Source organism: Hyperoodon ampullatus (assembly GCF_949752795.1).
Source record: "Hyperoodon ampullatus genome assembly, chromosome: 7".
Taxonomy (NCBI): Eukaryota; Metazoa; Chordata; class Mammalia; order Artiodactyla; family Ziphiidae; genus Hyperoodon; species Hyperoodon ampullatus.
The window spans coordinates 76,967,013-76,994,174 of NC_136920.1; the positions used below are offsets into that span (position 1 = coordinate 76,967,013).

General features: G+C 38.9%; 2 pseudogenes across 2 annotated transcripts in view; one reads left to right on the plus strand and one right to left on the minus strand.

Moving 5' to 3' along the window:
• LOC307055613 (centrosomal protein of 78 kDa-like) overlaps nucleotides 1-27,162 on the plus strand; it is a 591,539-nt pseudogene that overhangs the window by 169,738 nt on the left and 394,639 nt on the right. The window lies entirely within an intron of this gene.
• LOC307056583 (centrosomal protein of 78 kDa-like) overlaps nucleotides 17,094-27,162 on the minus strand; it is a 170,850-nt pseudogene continuing 160,781 nt past the window's right edge. Inside the window, exons 12-16 of the transcript in view lie at nucleotides 21,663-21,740; nucleotides 20,044-20,210; nucleotides 18,632-18,803; nucleotides 18,262-18,309; nucleotides 17,094-17,723 (exon numbers count right to left, since the gene is read on the minus strand). The product of the transcript in view is annotated as a centrosomal protein of 78 kDa-like (transcript). The remainder of the gene's footprint in view (nucleotides 17,724-18,261; nucleotides 18,310-18,631; nucleotides 18,804-20,043; nucleotides 20,211-21,662; nucleotides 21,741-27,162) is intronic.

The following is a 27,162-nucleotide window of genomic DNA, read 5'->3' on the forward strand; positions in this document are numbered from 1 at the left end:
AATTTTGGAGTGGTTTCTTCTATTTCTGCAAAAACGGGATTTTGATAGGCATTGCATTAAATCTGTAGATAGCTTTGTGTAACATGGACATTTTAACAATAGTTCATGAACAAGGGATGTCTTTCCATTTATTTATGTCTTCCTTAATTTCTTTCAATACTGCTGTAGTTTTCAGTGTACAAGTGTTTCATGTCTTTGGTTAAGCTTATTGCTAAGTATTTTATCCTTTTAGATGGTATTGTAAATGGAATTGTTCTCCTAATTTCTTTTTCAGATTGTTCATTGTTAATGTACAGAAATGCAAGTGATGTGTGTATGTTGATTTCATATTCTGCAAACAAACTTTGCTAAGTTTATTCTAATACATTTTTTGTTCTAATAATTTTTTTGTGAAATATTTAGCACTTTCTCCATCTTTTTCAATAGTTTCCCTTTCAGCCTAAATGTATCCTTAAATCTAGGGGACATTTTGATCTCCATCTTAGGCTTTCATCTTATTTCTCAACTTATTCAGTCTTAGTTATTTAGTGTTCTCCTTACTGTTTGCCACTTTGGAGAATCCAACAAAATGTTCTACTACATTAGAGACGTCTTTTCTCTTCCGCCTCTGAACCTGAATATCACTTATTACCTACTTCATTCTCTTAGCACTTAGCATTCGAAGTTTAACGGGTGATCTTTCTTAAAGGAGGCCAATATGCTCACCGAATTCAAGACCTCTGGTGAGTTGTGTCAAGTGTATAGGAATCATATTAACTTGTTGGCTGTTAGCACCCCTGGAAACATTTCTAAAGTGGCCTTTGACATTGATATTCAGGTATATTGAGCACCACATTAAAGAGTTTAACAGAATAAGAGTAGGCTGGTCTTTCCTAAAGCAGAGTTTATTCAAGGGTGACCTTTTAGTAACCTGCATCAGGCTCATCCACATTGAGTCATTGAGTGCCCTCAACCCCCCTAAACTGTAAACTTTTTTTTTTTTTTTTTTTTTTTGGTGGTACGCGGGCCTCTCACTGTTGTGGCCTCTCCTGTTGCGGAGCACAGGCTCCAGACGCACAGCACAGGCTCCAGACATGCAGGCTCAGCGGCCATGGCTCGCGGGCCCAGCCGCTCCACGGCATGTGGGATCCTCCCGGACCGGGGCACAAACCCGTGTCCCCTGCATCAGCAGGCAGACTCTCAACCACCGTGCCACCAGGGAAGCCCCTGTAAACTTCTTATACACAAGAATTATGTTTTATAGCTCTTGTTCCCCTTCCCTATACCTAAACATACCTGGAATAGAAGGTGCCTCTACGAACAGGTGTTGCTTTAGTTTAAACTACATTAAGTACATGTATATGTTCATTTCCCTCTGGGAAAGGAGGCTACTTTCCACAGGATTCAAATATCAAGCCTTTAAACTTCCTTGAACCCATAGATATATAAATAGTTGCATAACTATCCTCCCTCTATACAACTCTAAGATGATCATATCAAAGTATGGTCATTAATTGTTTTTAATTGCAAACAGATAATAAGCAAAGTGTAAGGAATTTCTTCCACCAAAGTAAAGGCCAAAGTTCAAAAAGTCAAATTAATATGGGATTTGTTACTATTCTAAATAGTAAAGAACACTGACAAGAAATAGCACAGTGCTGGTTGCTATTATCATCTTTTCATTTTCCATTACTGTTGTTTAAATTATCTTCATGGGATTTCACTGAAATTATCAAGGTTTTTTAATAGTCAATAAAAAGCAAAATGCCTTGAAATGCCAATACAAAGAAAAATGAGTCAGAACATGAAAAAATGTTTTAGACAAGTTGACGACATATATTCTTTGCTCATTTCTCTTTTTGAGACAACTTCCATCTTATTCACACCCACATGTACAATACACTGAATAAAATACAACCCCATCACTCGATGGTGATAAAAAAAGGAAAGATAAGCCGGTTCCAGAAAATCCCTCTATTCCTAGTATCTTGTTGCATCTGGCAAAAAAGAGCATTTTGAAATATTCTCTAAAGTTTTGTATTTTATTTTATAATAGTTTACTTATTTATCTCAATGTAAATATTAAAGACGCATGAGAAATATGTTAACATTCGGCATTTGACTATTCTTATCTATTTCCTTAATGTTTCCTTTGCCTCCTATGATGATCTTTTGGGATAGACAGCACATACCACTCTCATACTCCCCAGACTCTACAGCCCCATACACATGCAAAATAGCTTGTGTGGGGATGTGTTAACATACACTTGGTTGAGGCAGGAAGGCTGTAGAGTACATCGTTTTTACACCTCAACATTTTAAGAGTTTTTGGAAAGTAACCCTAGTTTGAGTGCAAGTTCCATCGATTTATCAAATGCATTTCAGGTATACCTAGGTATGTCCAGTCAAATGGTAAGGCTATATTACTGGGAGACTATTTACATGAGCAAGTGAAAAGAAATCAGTGAAAGAATATATTATAACCAAGAGTCAGATATAATAGGTCAATCAAATAGAATGCAGATCCCAGGAACATATCCACACATATAAGGACAATTGATTTTTCAACAGAGGTGCAAAGCCAATTTTGAGGAGAAAGGATAGTCTTCTTGACAAATGGTGCTGGAAGCATGTAGTACATGGATATAGTGCCTAGGTAGCCATATGCAAAAGTATGACCTTTGATCCCTACTTCGCACCATATAAAGAATTAACTAAATGTAGATCAGAACATAAATCTCTAAAACTTGGACAAAATCTTTTTGACCTTGGGTTAAGCAAAGATTTCCTAGAGATGACACCAAAAACAAGATCCATAAAAGAAAAAAAGTAATAAATTGGGTTTCATCTTTGGAAGCCATTATTAATAAAAAGAAAAGCCACAGGTTGGAAGAAAATATTTACAAATTATATACCTGAAAAGACTTGTGTCTCTAACACATATAGAACTCTCAAAACTCAGTAATTAGAAAAAAAAATTTAAATTAACCATATGGGTAAGAATATTTAAAAAGAGATCCTGCCAAGGAGGTGTACGGATGCAAATAAGCACATGAAGTTGCTCAATGTAATCCATTATTAGCTATATGGAAATGAAAGCCCCAGGAGATACCACTACACACCTATTGAATGGCTAAAATTAGAAAAGTCCAACCACACCAAGTATTGGTGAGGCAGTGTAGGAACTGTAAGTCTTTTACACTGCTAGTGGGAAGGAAAATAGTACAGTCACTTCAGTCAACAGTTTGGCTGTTTCTTTATAAGTTGAACGTACACCTACCGTATGATCCAGCCTTTCTGCACCTGGATATTTATGCAAGAAAAATGAAAGCATATGTTCATACAAAGACTTGTACATGGATCATCATAGCATCTTTATTTTTATTTATTTATTTTTTTACTTGTATCAAATCAAAGCTTTATTTTTAAAAGCCCCCTCCAGTTTCCTTCCTGGAGTAAAATAAGTAATTAAGCCTGAACTAGTTGGAATAGCAGATGTTTATTTCATTATTAATACTTGTGCAATCGTTTGGGGTTGATAGAAACAGTTCTTTTTTTTTTTTTATTATTAGTTTCTGCTTTATAACAAAGTGAATCAGTCATACATATATATCTGTTCCCACATCCCTTCCCTCATGCATCTCCCTCCCTCCCATCCTCCCCATCCCACCCCTCCAGGCGGTCACAAAGCACCGAGCTGATCTCCCTGTGTTCTGCGGCTGCTTCCCTCTATCTATCTACCTTACGTTTGGTAGTGTATATATGTCCATGCCTCTCTTTCGCTTTCTCACAGCTTACCCTTCCCCCTCCCCATATCCTCAAGTCCATTCTCAAGTAGGTCTGTGTCTTTATTCCCGTTTTACCCCTAGGTTCTTCATGACATTTTTTTTTTAATTCCATATATATGTGTTAGCATACGGTATTTGTCTTTCTCTTTCTGACTTACTTCACTCTGTATGACAGACTCTAGGTCTATCCACCTCATTACAAATAGCTTAGTTTCGTTTCTTTTTATGGCTGAGTAATATTCCATTGTATATATGTGCCACATCTTCTTTATCCATTCATCCGATGATGGACACTTAGGTTGTTTCCAGTTCCGGGCTATTGTGATTAGAGCTGCAATGAACATTTTGGTACATGTCTCTTTTTGAATTATGGTTTTCTCAGGGTATATGCCCAGTAGTGGGATTGCTGGGTCATATGGTAGTTCTATTTGTAGTTTTGTAAGGAACCTCCATACTGTTCTCCATAGTGGCTGTACCAATTCACATTCCCACCAGCAGTCCAAGAGTGTTCCCTTTTCTCCACACCCTCTCCAGCATTTATTGTTTCTAGATTTCTTGATGATGGCCATTCTGACTGGTGTGAGATGATATCTCATTGTAGTTTTGATTTGCATTTCTCTAATGATTAATGATGTTGAGCATTCTTTCATGTGTTTGTTGGCAGTCTGTATATCTTCTTTGGAGAAATGCCTATTTAAGTCTTCTGCCCATTTTTGGATTGGGTTGTTTGTTTTTTTGCTATTGAGCTGCATGAGCTGTTTATAAATTTTGGAGATTAATCCTTTGTCAGTTGCTTCATTTGCAAATATTTTCTCCCATTCTGTGGGTTGTCTTTTGGTCTTGTTTATGGTTTCCTTTGCTGTGCAAAAGCTTTGAAGTTTCATTAGGTCCCATTTGTTTATCTTTGTTTTTAGTTCCATTTCTCTAGGAGGTGGGTCCAAAAGGATCTTGCTGTGATTTATGTCATAGAGTGTTCTGCCTGTGTTTTCCTCTAAGAGTTTGATAGTTTCTGGCCTTACGTTTAGGTCTTTAATCCATTTTGAGCTTATTTTTGTGTATGGTGTTAGGGAATGATCTAGTCTCAAACTTTTACATGTCCCTGTCCAGTTTTCCCAGCACCACTTATTGAAGAGGCTGTCCTTTCTCCACTGTACATTCCTGCCTCCTTTATCAAAGATAAGTTGGCCATATGTGCGTGGGTTTATCTCTGGGCTTTCTATCCTGATCCACTGATCTTTCTATTTTTATGCCAGTACCATACTGTCTTAATTACTGTAGCTTTGTAGTATAGTCTGAAGTCAGGGAGCCTGATTCCTCCAGCTCCGTTTTTCGTTCTCAAGATTGCTTTGGCTATTCGGGGTCTTTTGTTTTTCCAAACAAATTTTGAAATTTTTTGTTCTAGTTCTGTGAAAAATGCCAGTGGTAGTTTGATAGGGATTGCATTGAACCTGTAGATTGCTTTGGGTAGTAGAGTCATTTTCACAATATTGATTCTTCCAATCCAGGAGCATGGTATATCTCTCCATCTATTTGTATCATCTTTAATTTCTTTCATCAGCGTCTTATAATTTTCTGCATACAGGTCTTTTGTCTCCTTAGGTAGGTTTATTCCTAGATATTTTATTCTTTTTGTTGCAATGGTAAATGGGAGTGTTTTCTTGATTTCATTTTCAGATTTTTCATCATTAGTGTACAGGAATGCCAGAGATTTCTGTACATTAATTTTGTATCCTGCTACTTTACCAAATTCATTGATCAGCTCTAGTAGTTTTCTGGTAGCATCTTTAGGATTCTCTATGTATAGTATCATGTCATCTGCAAACAGTGACAGCTTTACTTCTTCTTTTCCAATTTGGATTCCTTTTATTTCCTTTTCTTCTCTGATTGCTGTGGCTAAAACTTCCAAAACTATGTTGAATAAGAGTGGTGAGAGTGGGCAGCCTTGTCTTGTTCCTGATCTTAGTGGAAATGGTTTCAGTTTTTCACCATTGAGGACAATGTTGGCTGTGTGTTTGGCATATATGGCCTTTATTATGTTGAGGAAAGTTCCCTCTATGCCTACTTTCTGCAGAGTTTTTATCATAAATGGGTGTTGAATTTTGTCGAAAGCTTTCTCTGCATCTATTGAGATGATCATATGGTTTTTCTCCTTCAACTTGTTAATATGGTGTATCACATTGATTGATTTGCGTATATTGAAGAATGCTTGCATTCCTGGAATAAACCCCACTTGATCATGGTGTATGATCCTTTTAATGTGCTGTTGGATTCTGTTTGCTAGTATTTTGTTGAGGATTTTTGCATCTATGTTCATCAGTGATATTGGCCTGTAGTTTTCTTTCTTTGTGACATCCTTGTCTGGTTTTGGTATCAAGGTGATGGTGGCCTCGTAGAATGAGTTTGGGAGTGTTCCTTCCTCTGATATTGTTTGGAAGAGTTTGAGAAGGATGGGTGTTAGCTCTTCTCTAAATGTTTGATAGAATTCGCCTGTGAAGCCATCTGGTCCTGGGCTTTTGTTTGATGGAAGATTTTTAATCACAGTTTCAATTTCAGTGCTTGTGATTGGTCTATTCATATTTTCTATTTCTTCCTGAGTCAGTCTTGGTAGGTTGTGCATTTCTAAGAATTTGTCCATTTCTTCCAGGTTGTCCATTTTACTGGCATAGAGTTGCTTATAGTAATCTCTCATGATCTTTTGTATTTCTGCAGTGTCAGTTGTTACTTCTCCTTTTTTATTTCTAATTCTATTGATTTGAGTCTTCTCCCTTCTTTTCTTGATGAGTCTGGCTAATGGTTTGTCAATTTTGTTTATCTTCTCAAAGAACCAGCTTTTAGTTTGGTTGATCTTTGCTATCGTTTTCTTCATTTCTTTTTCATTTATTTCTGATCTGATCTTTATGATTTCTTTCCTTCTGCTAACTTTGGGGGTTTTTTGTTCTTCTTTCTCTAATTGCTTTAGGTGCAGGGTCAGGTTGTTTACTCGAAATGTTTCCTGTTTCTTAAGGTGGGATTGTATTGCTATCAACTTCCCCCTTAGAACTGCTTTTGCTGCGTCCCATAGGTTTTGGGTCGTCGTGTCTCCATTGTCATTTGTTTCTAGGTATTTTTTAATTTCCTCTTTGATTTCTTCAGTGATCACTTCGTTATTGAGTAGTGTATTGTTTAGCCTCCATGTGTTTGTATTTTTTACAGATCTTTTCCTGTAATTGATGTCTAGTCTCATAGCATTGTGGTCGGAAAAGATACTTGATACAATTTCAATTTTCTTAAATTTACCAAGGCTTGATTTGTGACCCAAGATATGATCTATCCTGGAGAATGTTCCATGAGCACTTGAGAAAAATGTGTATTCTGTTGTTTTTGGATGGAATGTCCTATAAATATCAACTAAGTCCATCTTGTTTAATGTATCATTTAAAGCTTGTGTTTCCTTATTTATTTTCATTTTGGATGATCTGTCCATTGGTGAAAGTGGGGTGTTAAAGTCCACTACTATGATTGTGTTACTGTCGATTTCCCCTTTTATGGCTGTTAGTATTTGCCTTATGTATTGAGGTGAGCATCTTTATTTTTAATAGACAGAATTGAAACAACCTCGAGCACCCATCAACAAGAGAATGAATAAATATACTGTGGTATACCCATACAGTGAAACACTATTCAGCAAAACAAAGTGATAAACTATTGACGCCCACCAAAATATGAATTACTCTCAAAATAATTACATTGAGTGAAAGAAGCCAGATAAAAGAGTCCTCAGTGTGTGAATCCCTTTATATAAATTTCTAGAAAAATGCAAACACGTCTATAATGAAAGAAAGCATATCAGTGCTCACTTGGGGATGTGGAGGGCTGGAATGTGAGGGGAAAAAAGGGGCTTTATGAATGAGGCATAAACACTTGCAAGTGATGGATATGTTCCTTTTCTTGATTGTGTTGGCAGTTCCATGGGTATATGCATATTTCAGAATTTAAATTGTGTTTTTAAGTATGTGCGGTGTACTGTGTCCGTTCTATTTAACAGAGCCATTAAAAAAAGGCTAAGAACAGACGTTTGTCTCAACGAATAAATGTAACAAAGAACAGAAAAGTCAACTACAGTATGATCTCTGTCAGTTGAATTTTCCTGTAGTTTATTTCCTCAAAAAATATATCCCAGTTCTTAAAAGAGATGGGACTCTTAATAAATGGTTAAAAAAACCCAGCAAAGCCATCAGCAGGGTGAGCTCTGGCTACTTTTCAATTGTGAGACACTAGGTGCACGGTGCAGACATGCTAGGATGTTTGTTCTTCCTGCCCAATATTTTAGAGAGGATATGAAACACCCCCGTTAAATGCCTGCAAGTGATGCCCAGAGTGGAGTTTGGAGAATGATGGCTGTGATCTTTAATATGGTTGTGCCTTTGTAAAGAATCTCACTCAGAATTTCCAGGGTAATTTTGGAGTCAATTTTTTTTTGTTTTTTGGATGATATATATGTAACTCACCTGAAGAATATACCCACGTAGACTTGAAGTTAGGGACCAGCTGGTGTAAATCTGTGTGGTTATCTCCTGACCTAACCTTTTAGCTTCTTTTTGTTCTTTGATTGTAGTTAAGCTTCATCTTGCCTCAGGGACTTTGTATTCGCTATTCCCATGTTTTGGAAATATTATTTCCAGAAAAATTTTCCATAACTGATTCCTTTCTATTCTTTGGCACTCATCTCTTAAAGATATTTTTTCCTTGATTGTCCTACTAGCCTAACTCAGTCCCAATTTAACAGATTACCTTACTTCTTTCACAGAATAATAATCAAACCAAATATTATCTTTGGTGTCTCTTTGTATTTAGATGAAGTTCTTCCCAAAGAACTCAAGCCCCACAGTGACAGAGGTTGTTACCTTTCTTATCCCTTATTCTGGGTCTTAGAACTGTGTCTGGCATGTAGTAATCACTCGAGGTCTGTTGACTGTGTAAAGAATATGTGAGTAGATGAACAGATTTGGAGTTATTTGAGGTCGCTCTTAATGATGGCTGGTGTTGGTGATTAAATTAAAGTTGTAGGTTTTAGAGTTGGAAGTGATCTTGCTGAGTCTCACAGTTACGGCAAAACTCTCCCTACTGTAGCATCCCTGACAGATGATCAAGTCTGAGCTTGAATAACTGTATATGAAAGACCCTAACCAGGGCACCCTCCTAGCTCTGCCAGGTCAGATAGAATTTTGGACTATCTCTTTCTCTCTCTTGTAGACAGCCACTGTCATTTGGTAAGCCATAAGCCTTCCTTTGCTTTGACTGTGGTTAGTGTGTTTGCTGGATTTCTAAAATATATTTTTAGTGTTTACTTGTTTAGATTGAAAAGATTGGGCTATATTTTTTAAAGTTTATCCCTCCATTTTGGAAGGCCTTTTAAGTTGTGATATTGCATGCAAGAGAGCTAACGGAATTCTGGACTCCATATTTTCGTTTTTACCTTTTTTTTTTTTTTTTCTCAGACTTTGAACTAACAATGGCTAAGAATGAGAGGCACTCAGACCCGAATATTTTTTCCCTTGTCAAGCACAGAGAATATGGGAAAGAATGAAATTGGGAAATTGTTTTGCTCCTCTTCCTTTCCTCCTTTTTGGTCAGTTACCTTAGTCGTTCACCTCACTTTGTATTTCTAGCCTGGCTTCAGAAGACCTGAATTTGATGAACTACACACTGTTGGAGTAGTAGATTGCTAGAAGGAATGGCGGCTTCACAGAATTATTTTCAAGAAGGATGGTGCAGCCAATTTCCTCACTTCCATTTTGAAAGGAGTTCCCTATTCCTAAGAAAATGGACCTATGTCCGACTGACACAGAAGATGGAGATTTATCCCAGTGCATGTATATATGTATATCTATTAAATTTATGTATATATATATAATGCCTAATGGAAACATCTCAGATGTTCTCTTTGGTATTTTTCTTTAATTTTACTTATAAAATTGTGACCATTTTTTAACTCAAAAGAGGAGAACCTTAAAAATTAATTAAGAAGACATCCTCAGTAGTCTAAGGTTCAGAGTGACTTGGCAGAGAAAATTGCTGAATGGTTAGATAATAGTGCTGGTATGCTTGGCTATTGTAACACTTTACATTTGAGTTTCTCTTCCTTGAAATTACAAGAACTATATGACTCAAGAGAAAGATTGATAATTAGGAATATTCTGCTTGCTTTATTTTATTTATTTATTTATTTTGTTGTTGCGGTACGTGGGCCTCTCACTGCTGCGGCCTCTCCCGTTGCGGAGCACAGGCTCCGGACTCGCAGGCCCAGCGGCCATGGCCCACGGGCCCAGCCGCTCCACGGCATGTGGGATCCTCCCGGACCGGCGCACGAACCCGTGTCCCCTGCATCGGCAGGCGGACTCCCAACCACTGTGCCACCAGGGAAGCCCCTCTGCTTGCTTTTTATATAGCCTATTGAAGAACATTTTAATTATTTGGAGGTCATAGGAAGGAACCTTCATGATCTAAGTTTTGAACAAGTAGTGTTGCAACACAAAGCTATGACTTAAAAAGGAAATTTGAAATGACCTATTTCTTCTGGCATCTCAATCCAGATATCTGTCAGTAAAATGAGTCACTTTTCAGTCAAATGGGTGGTCAGCAATATAATTTTTTATTGGGAAGCTGAAAGACACCATTGCCAAGCAGAGCACCTGCAGTGTTCACATCTATATTTGAGCATCTTTCGTTTTCCCAAGGGGTGCAAGTGAAGAGAAGGAAGGCAGAGAAATGCACTTGAATAAAGCTTTTCAAGATGGATAGAACAGAGAGCATTCCCAGAGGCAGGTCAAGTTCAACCCAAGAAAAACTTTCTCAGTGCTTTCACAAGTAGGTAAAATACAAGACCAGCAGTAACTCAGCTCTCAAATGAGTGCTGAAATCCAGCAGAAGGTTGTTAATACTGATACGGTTAACATACATCAAATAGGATTACTGAATTTTCTGAATCCAACTGAACTCCCAGGATTGTTTGGTTTCAAAGGCTGTTGGGCTCAAGACGCGTTTGGTTTTAAATAATCCTTCCTAAAATGTTCAGCTTTCAGTCTAATATGATTGAAACCCAGCTTGAGTGTGTCTTATAATACACTGGACTGGAAAGACTATGGGCATTGAATTATTCAAAACATGGCAGGCGAAGGAGTGATATGTGGGGAGGATGTGATCATAGAAATGAGTGAGACTTGATATGTCTTGTTATCTCATTTGATTTACCTGTTAGAACTCTTCCAAATATTAGAGGAAAGAAATCAATATCAATTTTCACCTGTCACGTTCCACACTTCAATGATTAATGAATGTCAAATTTGACCACAGTTTTCTGTACCACCTGCTCTGAAATAATATTTCTGGGCCTTTATTAAAAAGGTAAAATTTTCATTGAATTTCCAAATATGATTCTGCAGTGGCTAATTCAGCTTGTTTTATTAGTAAGCAAGTTCTGATGAGTAATACTAATTTAATAAGCCTGCATGTGAGGTTAAAGTGTAAACTATTCCTGCCGAAGGTGATGAGATATGACTGTGATGTGGTGGTAGGGCACTCACCTTCCTGAACGAACCCTGCGAGCACACAGGTCTTGGGAGAAACCAGTACTGCATATAGTAGCAAATCTGAAATCATTTTGCATGTCTCCTGTAGCAGTGGAATGCACACACATACAAACATGATCATGGGTGAAAAAACACACATGCGCACCTTAGAGGCTTACATTAATTTCTGAATATAGTTCTCCGGAAAGAAAAAGCTTTACTGATGATTTGTATTTTTATAGTTTATTGTTTTATCCATACTAAAACACTTCATGAAATCACTTCCTGTTTTGTTGTCCATGGAATCCTTTCCATTTTGAGATGCTAAATATAAATCGAAATAATGATTATAGTCCTTGGCCATGAAAGACTAAGTTACAGAGAACCCGGTGACTGGAGGTCAGAGCTGCCACGGAATTATTCTCTGCTCCAGAGACCATCAGAATATCACTGTGTACCCACTTAAGGATAGAATGCTGCTATTGAGAAACGAGCTCTCTTTTATTTCTACTAAAAGGAGAGAACAGTAGGGGACCTTGGCTGCGCCAGTGTATGAGACTTTCTCTGTTTTGTACAATAAGCCAAAAACAATACATGAAATAGCCTCACGCCTTTTGTCTTTTGTACCCAGCTCCTTCCTGTATTGCTCCTGATCAATTACACTTAAATCAAAAAGAGTTGCTTGAACATTTTGACAGTTATGTTCCCCATACCCTGAAGCATATTTAAAGGGTTACTGAGATAAAGCTATTTCAAAAATACTCCCTCCAAATTTTTTCAGGGTGGCATCAATGAAAGTAACTTCTTAGAGGAAAAAAACTTGAGTTCCTGGCCTACCACTCTAAGGCCAGGCAAGCATAAACCTTCAGAGCAAAACCTAAGTTTGCTCCCAGTTGAGAATTTGGTTTCCACGGTCTTATATAAAAAGTATATGGAGACTTTAATTCCCTATAAGCCCTTTCCAAAGAGTGAATACAGTTCATCATTCGTAAGAGATGATGAAAGTTACAATTTTGTTGAATAGGTGGAATATATATTACATATAATATACATATTTATTTTTAATATATATAATATATATATAAAGTTACTATTCAGAGTCCTAAAACGTGGATTTTTCTTACTTACCAAGAATGAACAGTAACTTGATCTCTAAACAATAAAGCACCTGGTCATAACAGAATCATAACAAAATTTGATATCAGAATGAATTCACTGTTCAGGTGTAGAGGGAATAGCTTCAGTTTTCGTCTTTCGTGCACCCTATTATTGCATCCTGGACAGAGGGGATTTTCTTGATTTTAATCTAAAGGAGAAATGGTCACTTTTGTTGAGATGGAAATTGACCACCTCAGTAGGCAGAGGCACTGTTTTTATTTGGCTGACTTCATGTTTCTAGTGATAATTCAAGGTGTAATAGGGTTTTCTCAGCCACTCCAAAATCTGAAAATGATAAGCATCTCACCAGAGTTTCAGGATGGCCCATTACCTATTCTGTGGAAAGGATATTCAAAATACCATGCTTCATCAATGTCTTCTTTGACTTATTAATGAATGGACAACTACTGAGTTAAGACAGTGTGTTATCCTTGCTTCAAAAAAATAAAAACAGAAAACCCCCACAAACACAAAAAAACTGTTAACAATGAAAACTTATTATGCCAGGCCTTAGTATGGCCTGACTTGGAAATTTAGTTTCAGAGGCTTCTGTGAATATACCAAGGAACGAGGACCTAGGTGTATCTTATTCCCACAGGCCGCCAATAAATATTTGCTTAATGGACAAAAAATTAATATATAGTATAGGAGAGGACCTGACAGATGCTTAACATTATTGAGTGATCGCAATGCCCAAACTCATCTGTGATCAAACACTATGAAAGTATCCTCCTAAGGATAAACTTATTACAAATAAGAAGTGAAAATTCAATTATGCAGATACTTTCAGTGTCAGCTCTTGATATGCAAAAAGCATGGAAGTTGTCACTGTATCTTGTCCTTACAAGATAATGCTATACAAAATGAAAATCAGTGACTTTTCTCAGACGTGATGAATAAAACATGTAACTATGAAAGAATTTTCAAACGGTAATTATGTATGTGTATATATGTGTCTCTGAAAAATCTGTGTCAAAGAAAACTGAGGCTATCAGTATAAACTTCTTTAACTTCTATCTCTTCTTACCTTTATTTCCTCCCAAACTTACCAGTATCCATCCAGCTCGAAGGATACAAGTGATTTTTATATACTGTGCAAGGTTTTTTTTCTTATTCATATGTCCATGTTTCCCCAATTCTCTAAATTATTATCTACATCTTCAGGATCTCCTTTATTGGTTCCTTCATTTCAACATATAAAATATAAGTCCTTCTCATTCTAAAAAATTCTTTTTTGCTAATTATTTTCTCTTTTCATCCAAACTCCTTGAGAGTAGCCTATTCCCACTGTCCTCACTAGCCCCGCCTGGCCCCGACAGGCAGCCCTACACCCTCAGTTTATTGCCATCTGGCTTTTTGTCCACCACTTCACTGAACTGCTCTAAGGTCACTGGGGACCTAACTGCCCAAATCCAATGGACACTCACATTCTCTGAAGGATGACACTGTCATCTACTTCCTCCTTCTTGAAACTCTATCACCTCTCTCCTTCCCAGAATTCTTCCTCTGCTTATTACTTAAACGTTGTCAGTACTCACAATTCTCTGAAATCTCATCCATTTTCATGATTTTAATGACTGCTGATATGTGCTGATGACATTCAAATTTTTATCTTTCCATGTCTTCACGTGCATGTCCAGTTATCTACCAGTTTGTCTTCTGAATTCTACAGGTGCTTTAAAATTCTACATGTCCAGAACTAAAGTCTTTTCCCCACTTCAGTTCTTTATCCCCTATTTCCAAACTCAATGATACCACCACCCAACCTTAGTCACACAGATGGGGGTTCAGTCTCCGCCTCCTACTTCTTCCTTACTTCCTAAGGTCAAGTCTTGCTGGTAATCTCCTAAATACAATTAGAACTTATTTCCTCCCTTCATCTATACCTTATTTCAGACCCCTTTCTTCTTGCTATTACCTGGTCTAGAAGTTACGAAATTGCTGTTTGGTGGAACCACTTGTTAGACATTCTATTAGAAAAGGACTCTAGGTTCAAATAGCTTTGAGGATGGCTGTGTACCATACGCCTGCTGTGACGATCCAGAATGAACATTAGCCTACAGCAGCCCCGAGAAGCTGTACCGTAAAGGAACCTGGTTAACTTTACTTAAGCCAGGTTCTCCCTTCTGCCGGCCTATAAACCTTTCAGTAGGGACAGGAGAGGAGGTGGCAGCGTGAAAATCCCACTTGAAAATATAAAGCACTGTTCCTCAGAAGAGTGGGGCATAATTATCTCCAGGCTTCTTCAGATTCCTCATCCATACTGACGTCAGTGGTCTAAAATGCCACCTGAACTTGTCCTTTCCATTCTTAGCTATTTTCTGAGGAAACCAGCTCCACGCACATGGATGGTTAAGACCTGCTCTCCTCCTCCTCGCTGCCTCCTTTAGGGGCACTTGCCGCTGCCTGGGGACACTGCACTGATCCTCCAGAGCCTGTGCCTGTGGCTCTGTGACACACCCCTCGCACACTCACGGCTCTGGACTTCCGCTGTCCACTCTGCCTTGAGTATCCTTGCCTTTCACCGGCTGACTCACCAGTTTCTCACGAGTCCTTTAAGACTTAGCTTAGGGTCTGCCTCTTTTGATGACTTTTCTTTGCCTCACGGCTCCCCCTCTTCTTCCACAAACACTGACTAAACGCCCTGAATATGCCCGTCACAGCATGTCACGTGCAGGATGAGACATCTGCTGTGCGTCTTCCCCTCTCACTCCACTGCTAAAGGGCCAACACTACATCTTGCTCGTTGTTTCACTCCTCTAACACTCAACCCATGACTAAGGAACTAACTAGTACTGTAGTAGCCCTCTTAGTAACAATCAGGCAGGACCTTCTACAAGAAATCTGACACTCCAGCTTTTCTCTGATCTCACCTTTCACTCTGATTGAACTAAAGACTTATCTGTACATGTTTTACCAGGGAGACATCATTTAATCCACAGATGTGTCATCACATACTCTTACATACTCTGCCATTTAAAAATTCTGCTCACGATGGGGGAAGGAGACAGGTGTGCTTTCTGACAGCCCCACTGTTTTTGCACTTCTAGTGGTCACTGGCTTCTCTCTCAGTGCCTTCCTTAAACCCTTCTTCTCTTAACAAGGAAACAGGATAACAAAGTAATTAAGAGCCTGGTTACAGCCTATGTGTGAACAGAAACATAACCAAGGACATAGAGAATAGACTGGGGGTTGCCAAGGAGGAGGGGGTGGGAGAGGGTTGGATTGGGAGTTTGGGATTAGCAGATGCAAAGTGGTGTATATACAGGATGGATAAACAAAAAGGTCCTACATGGGACTTCCCTGGTGGCGCAGTGGTTAAGAATACGCCTGCCAATGCAGGGGACATGGGTTCAAGCCCTGGTCCGGGAAGATCCCACATGCCAGAGAGCAACTAAGCCGGATGTCACAACTACTGAAGTCCACGCACCTAGAGCCCGTGCTCTGCAACAAGAGAAGCCACCACAATGAGAAGCATGTGCACCTCAACTAGAGGAAGCCGGCGTGCAGCAACAAAGGCCAAACACAGCCAAAAATACATACATACATACATACATACATTTATTTTAAGAAAGTGCATGTATTTAAAAAAAACCCAAAAAGGTCCTACTGTAGAGCACAGGGAACTATATTCTATATCCTGTGATAAACCGTAATGGAAAAGAATATGAAAAAGAATGTACATAAATGTGTAACTGAGTCACTTTCCTGTACAGCAGTAATTAACACAACACTGTAATTCAAGTGTATGTCAATAAAAAATAAAATTAAAAAAAATTGCCAGAAAAATAGTCACGTAAGGGGAACTTCCCTGGTGGTCCAGTGGTTAAGACTTTGCCTTCCAATGGAGGGGGTGAGGGTTCAATCCCTGGTCGGGGAGCTAAGATCCCACATGCCTTGAGGCCAAAAAACCAAAATATAAAACAGAAGCAATACTGTAACAAATGCAATAAACACTTTAAAAATGGTTGACAGCAGAAAAAATCTTTAAAGAAAAAATTCACATAAATCAGAAACAAATGAAAGATAATAAAGTCCATACATTAAAAAAAAAAAAGAGCATGGGTTCGGGTCACACTGCAACTTCCCACTTACTTATAGCTGTGCAATTCTGGGCAACTCACATAATGTCTCATCAGACTGTTCATCTATAAAATGGGGATGGTAAGAGTTCCCTACCTCAGAGCGTTGCTGTAATCCATAAACACGATTAAGTGCCTTGGTAAATGTTTGAGGCTCTCTGGTTATTATGAATTAAAATATGTCAATGGCTTCTGGCCGTGTGATTCATATAATAGTTTGATGTTTAACCAAATGGTAAAACTATTCCATTTATTATTCCCATCTCTTTTTAACCCTTAGCCTGCTTTGTTGTTTATGTTTTCTCCCACCACAGAGTGCTAGTTCCAGGAGAGTAAAGGCTTTATTTTGTTCACTGCTGAAAGCAACAGCACCCAGAAAAGTACTGTACATATGAAGCCCTCAGTATACACTAGCTGAATGAATGGTGCAAAGTGTTACAAGGAAAAGTACACCAAAAACTTTCATTATAATAAAAAAGTATAGATAAAAAAATCTTTCTCTAATGGCTTCCAGTCAAGTAACTGAAAACACCATATGCTATAATAAAAACATAAGTAATTTATTAAAATTTGAAGGCAAAAACATAATTTTAAAAGATTTAGACCTATGTTAGGCATGATAGAGTATGGATGCTTTCTTGAAATTCACAATCAGATCCAAGAGTATCATTTTCAGACTGTTCTAGTAGACTGAGTTTACTTTTAGTTGTCTTTGATGAAACAGTCACTATTCTACTCTCTTTCTTAACAGAAATGTGTTTTTTCGAAGATTCACTTTTAATTGGTTTATTAACCAAAGAATTATTTTGCCCAATTCCTTTGCTTTTCTGCTTTACAGGTGAGTCAGAGCAGGAATGCAGGTCCTTCCCAGGTTGTTTCTTAGCAGAGTAGTTTTTGGTCTATTCACCTGCTTTGCTCATTTTCTCTGAAGAAGACCTGCTATTTCTAGATAATTCCTCTTCTTTTCTTTGACTTCCAGTTCCAGAAATGACGTCTGCTGAAGGAGAACATGTTCTAGCAATGAAATATTCAAAAGACTCCTGCCGCTGCTCTGTGACTGGGACCCCGAGGTTGTCTTTGGAAGTTTCTAAGGCCTCCTGAGTAGACGCTGGGACACGGAAGGAGTCGAGAGGCAAAGGAATCCTAGCATCACCTGTAATTTTCGGAAAGTGGAGGGGAAGACAAAAGACAAGACAAAAATTCAGTGATGAACAAAGCCAACCATTAAAAAGTAGAGTTCAAAACTTCAATGTTACTCTGTAATCTTATTATTAACACAGTCAATTGATTAATCAGAAGATTTCAGAGCCAGTTTTTTTTGTAATTATATCTTGCCAAGTGATTCTCAGCTTAACCTAGCTATATCCAAGGCTATGTCCGCTACGTTTTCAGACTTTGGTGATTGGGGTAGTTATTACCCATTTCCTTTCCCTCACTAAAAATAAAACCCTATTCTGTAAGATAATTAATTTCTTTTCTATCCTCCAGGCACATGTAAACCGTATATAGTTTGTGACCAGACTGTGTTCTCAAGCTGTCAGTTCCCAAGGCCACTCTGAGATTGGCTGATGGGGGCTCCAAGTAAGGCTAGAGGAAAAGCTGACAGGTTTTCCCCTCCCATTCCCATAACCAGGTGATTCACTCTAATATGTTACCTATTAGCTATGTCTGGATTACTTATTTTAAAAATTATATCAGTATGTGTACCTTCATTAGTGTTCCTTCATTGTAAGCTGACTGCATACAAATAGAAACCTAGATAAAATATGAACAGAATAGACATTTATACAATTTAAAATCTGGAATATTTTCTCTAATGTCTTCTTTCTTCATTAAGGATAGTTTGCTTTAACTCATAAATTTTCTAAAGAACTTCCAGTCTCCTTATTTACAAAAGTACAGTATCATGAAATGGGCACACATTTACTAATCTCAGATTTGGAAAGGACTCCAGAGTCTTCTAGCTCCCGAGCATGTGAACTATTAGAGACTGATCATTATTGTTTTCTCCCTGACTTGGTCATTTCCTTTTTGCTAATCACTCTTAGAAACATTAAGTGCTGTTCTGTCCATTTACTTGGCTATTTTGCATTTGTTATGGGGCACCCTGTTTTGATTCTGATTTTCCTTCTTCAAGTGCCTTCTTTTCTTCTTTAGGTGGACTACTAACAGTAGAATTCATCTGGGGACGACCTAGTAAATGAAAATCTGACTGATCTATACCAGCCATTGTGGCCAACTGCCCAAGCCTAGACGAGAGGAGGAAAGGAGAAAAGACAAAGGTTATTATAATCACAGAAGAGCAGTTTAGATTTCCCCAGACATACAATCATGAAATACTACTAAAATCTTTTTTTTTTTTTTTTTTTGGGGGGGTACACGGGCCTCTCACTCCTGTGGCCTCTCCCGTTGCGGAGCACAGGCTCTGGATGCGCAGGCTCAGCGGCCATGGCTCACGGGCCCAGCCGCTCCGCGCCATGCGGGATCCTCCCAGACCAGGGCACGAACCCGTAGCCCCTGCATCGGCAGGCGGACTCTCAACCACCCCGCCACCAGGGAAGCCCTACTTCTAAAATCTTAAAAGCCAACATCCTACTCCAGACTACAAGCCTCTCTCTCCCCCAAATCCTCAGCCCTTTCCAGATTCATCCTCTAGGAGACATCCCACTGTCTCACTAGCAGCTTCAATATGTACCATGAACCCTGTCCACTGCCTGTCACACCTCCATTCCCACACTTCTTTTTTTTTTCTTGACCTTTTTTTTTTTTTATTAGTTTCTGCTTTATAACAAAGTGAATCAGTCATACATATACATCTGTTCCCACATCCCTTCCCTCATGCATCTCCCTCCCTCCCACCCTCCCCATCCCACCCCTCCAGGCGGTCACAAAGCACCGAGCTGATCTCCCTGTCCCACACTTCTTTACCATCTTTCCTCCAGTTTCCAAGAATGTGTTTGTTCCTTCCTTCCCAACACCAACACCAATTCATTCACTGACAAAACACCACTCCATCAACTATCAATCTCCACTTCCCTCTTTCAGCAAAATTGCTCCCGGTTGAGAACCACTGACCTATATCTCCCCTGCAGATTAATAATCATTTTTATGTCTAAGGCAAAGATAACTTTAATTCAAACTTATCAAACAAGCAAAAGAAGTGAAAGATAGGAAAATTCTTATGCATTCCCGAATATTTTCAATGAAAACTGCCTTTAATTTAGTCTTTACAAAACAACTATACCTACTAATTACTCTGTCTACAGGTTACTCTTTTATAATGGGCTCCCCACTCTACCAAAGCAGGCTTCCCTATTTGCATTTCTTAAAAAATTTAATTCCTCATTTTAAAACGTCAACGATATTACCTATAATTACACTAAATTTGGCTAAATATGGCCACGTAAGTGATGAATATTGCTCCAGTTCCTCAGCAAACTACCATTAGAGTCGCAAAGAGAAGAATGCCATGAAGAGAAATGAACTAACCCAGCATCTTTAAGGAGAACCAGGAAAGCATGGAACTTCTGAAAAGAATTCTCAGTGCTGCCCAAAACACCTTCATCATCCAGGATCATGCTTGTCAATGAGTGGGCATGAAGGGCTTCAGACAAAGAGAAAGTTGTGTTTCTTAACTGGGCATTTTCATGTTCCAGCTATACAAGAAGACTGAAAACGTCTGACATGATTTTTTCTCATTGTCATCAAAAGTAGTCTTGCCTTGGGCTTCCCTGGTGGCGCAGTGGTTGCGAGTCCGCCTGCCGATGCAGGGGACACGGGTTCGTGCCCCAGTCCGGGAAGATCCCACATGCTGCGTAGCGGCTGGGCCCGTGAGCCATGGCTGCTGAGCCTGTGCGTCCGGAGCCTGTGCTCCGCAACGGGAGAGGCCACAACAGTGAGAGGTTCACATACCGCACAAAAAACCCAAAAAAACAAAAAACAAAAAGTAGTCTTGCCTAGTTTCAAGGAACAAAACTAAAACACTCAAAATGTAATTAATTTATAATTAGTGTAACCCTCCGCCAGTAAAGACAGAGACCATATCACATAATAACCAAAACCCACAGGCACCCAACAAAGTTTCCTATATAACACTTAGGTGGTATATAAATAAACCAAAGTTACCGTTTTATTAATGATCTTTCACAAAAGATCACATTTCTAACTGGTTCAATTCATAATGGAGCCTCATTCCACATTAGAAAATGACCTGCTTTAAGTTTCCCTTAAATTAGAAAGTGAATTATAGAATCTGATTTGAACAAAACATATTACAACTCTGCTGAATGTTAAGAATTAACTTTAGTGAGTAAAATATCTAATGCTTACGTTTAAAAGTCCTAAATCATACCCAACCCAATTTATTAAATGTACGATCACCAATATTTTCTTTGGCTTCTTGAACATATTCACCCCCGTGCACTCTTCCCCTTCCGCTCGTCATCTACACACTTAAAACCCCCTGTAAGCTCAACTCTCGTATTTCTCAGAAAGGCCGTTAATGTTCATGATGCCCCTTTTGCCTTACATGAGCAGGTGCTCAACATTTATTGAATGAGTGTCTGCCAATCCAATGGATGCACTTTCAAAAATTCCTCCCTACACTCATCCTGTGATAAATTATATTTAGATAGAACTTTTTAGATTATGCCCTGCTTTCATGCACATTACCTAATGTAATTCTCATAGTATATATTTTTATCTTTCATTGCATTCTTAGAAGTTTTCCAATACCTTAAATTTATTTAAATGATTCACTTTCCTAATTCATTGCCAGGAGAGTCTCATCATGTCTTTTACGTTACTGTATATACAATACATGCACAGAAAGTGCCTTCTTGAATCAAAGAATCATGAACAGGAAATAAGCTAATGTCATATAAAAGCACACACACACATACACAAAACCAGATTTTCACATCTTTAAAAACATGCTTTCTGGAATATAGATCATATCATCACTAAATACCAGTAAATGCAAAAGTCCATATGATACAACCAATTTGCAACATATTACAGTTTTAAAGCTTACAAAATATGTGTATATGGCTTAAAATCAAATCAAAATAAAACCAAAACACTCTCAAAAGCAGATGAAACGTGTTTACCTCACTGACTCGTCTATCAGCCTTCAGTCTTATTACTCTTTCCTCCTTTAACTGCTTTAGGCACTCCTCCAGGGTTTCCTAAACAAACAGAGTCAATATTATAAGTAATTCATAGTATAATATCCAAAAGCCTTTCCAGCTATTGGTCTCATCAGGACTTAGGGGCAGAGCCAGAAGTGAACTCAGATTTTAGTCTGCTACTGGTCATAGCATACCATGCCAGTGAAATGAATGATCAAAATCTATCAAATTTGCAAAGATTTATTTAAATTCCACCCTTTCCAACATAAATTTGTGGCAGCCCACCATAAAAGGCATATGCACACATAACATAGTAAGTCAGAAATAAGAAGTTACGACCAAGAAAGAAAAATTCTATTTTTATTTGTGGGTCTCTTTATAGCAGGAAGTCCTATTAACGAACCTGCTTAGCATACCTGAATTGCATAATTGCAGATTCAAAAGCATGTTTTAAAAAAGTAATCACTTTTAAAGCAATTTACAGTCAAGCACTGTTCCTGGAGTTCCCTGGGTATTAAATAATTGAATCATCAAAACCCTAAGAGGGGGCTTCCCTACTGGCACAGTGGTTAAGAATCCGCCTGCCAGTGCAGGGGACACGGGTTCGAGCCCTAGTCCAGGAAGAACCCACATGCCACAGAGCAAATAAGCCTGTGCGTCACGACTACTGAGCCTACGCTCTAGAACCCACGTGCCACAACTACTGAAGCCTGCGCGCCTAGAGCCTGTGCTCCGCAATAAGAGAAGCCACCGCACCGCAACAAAGAGTAGCCCCCCGCTCGACGCAACTGGAGAAAGCTGGTGAGCAGCAATGAAGACCCAATGCAGCCAAAAATAAAATTATAAAACAAAATCCCTACGAGGAAAGAACGATCACTAACTCCATGTCATTTTACAGATGAGGGAAACAGAGGCAGAGAAGTAGAGTAAGTAGAGCAGCACAGCCAAGGTCACACCACTAAGTAGCAGAGCCACACTGTGGACTCAGGAAGCTGGCTGCCATTCCTGCTCACGGAGGTGGTAGTCTTCCCTTCACCAAGGTCACTGAAATAAAATGAACACTGATAAACTATCTCAGGAGTTTTAGGAACTAAGACGCTTCGGTCCTTGAAGTGGGGACACTGCTTGCAATAGGCAGAATTCTGACAGAGCCCCCAAGACTACCACTTACTGAAGTACACAAACCTTCCACTTATCCAATCAAACTCTAAATGTAGGTGCTGTAGTGAAGGGATTTTGCACATGGAATTAAGGTTCAAAATCAGTTGATCTTTTAAGATAGGGAGATTATTTTAGGTGGATGTGGCCTACTCAGGCACCCCATGAAAAGGACCTGAACTCTTCCTGAATTGAAGTACAAAAGGGACAAGAGGGAGACTCTCCATTGCTGGCTCTGAAGAAGTCCAATGCTGCGGCAGGGAAGGCAAGCGAGAGGCCTCTAGGAGCTGTAACTCTCCCCTGACTGACAGCCAGCAAGGAAATGGGGACCTCTGTCCTGCAACTGCAGAATCTGAATTATGCCAACAAGCCGGAAGAAGCCTGTAGGCATTCTTTCCCAGAGCCTCTGGACGCTAACACAGCCAGACTGACATCTTGATTTCAGCTCTGTGGCCCACACAAACTATGGTGAACATCCAACGTTTGGGGCTCAATATCTTACACTTAAATTTCACGTGCTTTAACACTCTCAGGAGGGAACCCACATGTGCCCGTGTGTATCTGAGCAGGAAGCCCAGTCACGCTGTGCCTGGAATTCTGACCTACAGAACTCTGAGCTAGTCAAATAGGTATTGTTTTCAGTCAGTAAGAGTGTAGTAAAAGAATTAATACTCTACTCAACCTCCAGGTTCGTGAACAAAATAAATGATTGTCATTGCTTTAGGCCACTGTTTTGGGGTGGTTTCTTATGCAGTGATAAACAATCGTAATACCTATACTTATGAAAACAGTAAGGTATATTTATACATGTTAACTGCTTTGAACAATCACTTAAAGAATGAGGAACTCTATTACCTGCCATCATTGGGAGAGGAGCTGGTATCACTTTCTGGACAGTAGCTTTTGGTACCTAACAACGATCCTACATCAGGAGTTTACCCTAAGGAAATCAAAGATGTGGGCAAAGATTTATCTACCAACATGATGTCATAAGATTGTTGATAACCAAACCCTAGAAGAAAGCTAAGAGCCTCCGAATTGGGACTGGTGTAAATAAAAACAGCTCATCGTCTGAAGGAATGAGCTATGAAGCCACTAAGAATGATAAGAGGTCTCAACCAGAGTTAATGAATGGGCTTCAGGAGTGCTACATTCAAAATGTATCTGTGCGTTTTTCCTGGGAGATGATGCATAAGCTTAATCAAATTCTCTGATGTAGAAGAGTAGTTAGTGACATGGCAAAATATTTCGGATACTTTTTTAAGACAAAAGAGCAGATAAGGTGTGTGTACATGCAGAGGTGGCTTTTATTTCCTTCAAGAAGTTGTTCATTGTTTTCAAACATTTGCTCAATGAACATATATTTTTATATTCAGAACATGTTTAAAAAATTGAGAGTCTAAGAACTTCAAATTCTTTAATGTTTCATTACTAAAGCCAGTCAAGTTTTCAATGGGGAAAAAGGGAAAAAAATTGCAGAATTCCTCTACTTTTAATATAATGGTTTAATCAATCTTCTAAAACTGATTTCAAAGAAATTCTAAACAAATAAACAAAAAAACAAAAAACCCTCAGCACGGTCAGAGGAAAGTAGACTAAAATTCCTGACTGGTTCTAAATAGCACATCAAAGTGCAATTACATGCAACAGTTTCTCCCTCTAATGGAGGGAGTTAGAACACAGTGTTCAATTTTTGTGAAAAAGTGTACCCTCCTCCTACAAAGTATTCAGAATTCATGTCCCTTACATGGAAATATGGAACCAAAAAAGTTAGAAAGTAAACTTGCTTGATATTCTATTACTTAAGTAAGGCTAATGATAAGGCTTTGGAATAATTTTCCTTCCTGCCATCTGCTCTCCCTTCCTCCCTTCTGTACACCGGCTAGGGTGATTTTTCTGGAACAAAGCTCCCATCATATTGGATATCAAATTTTATGTTCAACTTTTCTCCATTTAACATTGAAATCAATCATTTCTCATATAATCAGGGGATTCATAACCTTGATTTTTTTGTGTGGGCTACAAAATATTCCACTGAGTGGGTTTACTGGTTAACCATTTTACACATTTAAATTCTTTCCAACTTTTCAATATTATCAGACAAAATAACCGTTTTTATGCATGAAGGCTTTTTTCCATATTGAGAATAACATTCTTACAATAAATCCATAAAAATGAGTTTGAGATCAAAGCAAATGAACATTTTTAAGGCTCTGAGGTACCTATCTCCAGACTTCTTTCCAAAAGATTTCTGAGATTTTACACTGCCATCAGCGATGTATCACTTGGTATATAACCTCTACTATAACTGTTGGCTTACTTCCTCACTTAGAGTGCAAGTTATTTGAAGATAGGGGGTGTATTTTATTAAGTGTTTATCCCCAGCACCTGTGCCTAGCACAACGTAGACGGTCAATAAATAATTGCTTAATAAGGAAAATCCCTGCCACACACGTACATATAAGATGTACGTGTGTGAAAGGCAGACTGTGTGTTTTTCTCTAACTGGATAGATGAAAACTTGTCATCTTCTTTAATGTGCAATTTTTTTGCTTATAATTAGTAATTAAATTTCTCTTTTAGATTATATTGTAAATATTCAGATTCTCTGAGGCAAATGGGCCTGGCACTACCCATTAGCTACATAACCTTGGACAAGTTCTATAACTCTAGGCCTCAACTTCCTCATCTATAAAATGGAGATAAGCTCCCATATTACAGAGCTCTTGTGAGAATTACATGAGTTAAAATTAGAAGAGTGCTTGGTACATAGAATATGTGCAATTAATGCTGAATGAATGAACATGCGAATGCAAACAGTAGTGAAGGGCTTAAAATGAAACGGTCTCATCCCACTCCCACATCCAGCACTCAAGAAGCGACCGATTCTTTACGCAGTTTTTAATTGTAAAATACGATATGTGTACTGAGAAGTGCACAGAACAAAACTGTCAATGTGACAAATAAAAAGAGAATACTTACATAAGCACTACTCGAATCTGTCAGCATCGCAAAAACCCCCCATATCCTTTTCTCATCACAAGCTCCTTCCCTCTTCCCGGTTAAACACCAACCTCACTTCTTGACAGTCATTTCCTTTAACCTGCATGCATCCCTAACAAAAGAGTTTAGTTGTGTCAACATCTAACTTTATGTACAGGATCATAGTATATGAAGTCCTTTCTCTCTTATTTCTTTCTCTCAACGTTGGTTTAAAAAATTCATCCAGGGCTTCCCTGGTGGCGCAGTGGTTGAGAGTCCGCCTGCCGATGCAGGGGATACGGGTTCGTGCCCCGGTCTGGGAGGATCCCACGTGCCGCGGAGCAGCTGGGCCCGTGAGCCATGGCTGCTGAGCCTGCGCGTCCGGAGCCTGTGCTCTGCAACAGGGGTGGCCACAGCAGTGAGAGGCCCGCGTACCGCAAAAAAAAAAAAAAAAAAAAAAAAAAAAAATTCATCCACATTGCTGCCTGTAGCTCTAGTTCATTCAATTTTATTGCTGGATAGTTTTCCCACTGTACAAATACACATCATTTATTTAATTTTTGACTCTTAATGGACATTTGGTTTGTTTTCAGTTTGTGCTAATGCAAATCATGGACAGGAATCCTGCTGTACCCATTATTCTGGTGCATTTACATAGGGCAGGGGTGAGGGCTGCTGGCTCACAGGCTATTTATATACCTTCAGTTGATGGAGAGGGCTAAATGCTTTCCAAAGTAGTTGTGTCGATTTATACTCCAGTATAAACAGGGTAGAAAATTCCCACAGTACTTCAGGTCTACAATACCTGATACTACCAGACTTTTTATTTATGTATTTGTCAATCTGATTGACATGTAGTTTCCTTGGTTTTGACTCACTTTTCACTTATTACTTAATGAAGTCGTACACTTTTCTGTGTTTACTGGCTGTATGGATTTCCTTTTTTATGAGGTTTACGTCAAATATTGTTATTTTTTATTATTTTATTATTATTATTTACTTTTGTCTGTATTGGGTCTTCGTTGCTGCGTGCAGGTTTTCTCTAGTTGCGGCGAGCGGGGGCTACTCTTCATTGCGGTGGCTTCTCTTGTTATGAAGCACAGGATCTAGGCGCGCAGGCTTCAGTAGTTGTGGCACATGGGCTCAGTAGTTGTGGCTCACGGGCTCTAGAGCACAGGCTCCGTAGTTCTGGTGCACGGGCTTCGCTGCTCCGTGGCATGTGGGATCTTCCCGGACCAGGGCTCGAACCCGTGTCCCCTGCCTTGGGAGGCAGTTTCTTAACCACTGCGCCATCAGGGAGGTCCAACTATTGTTATTTTGAATTCTTCTCCATGTCCAA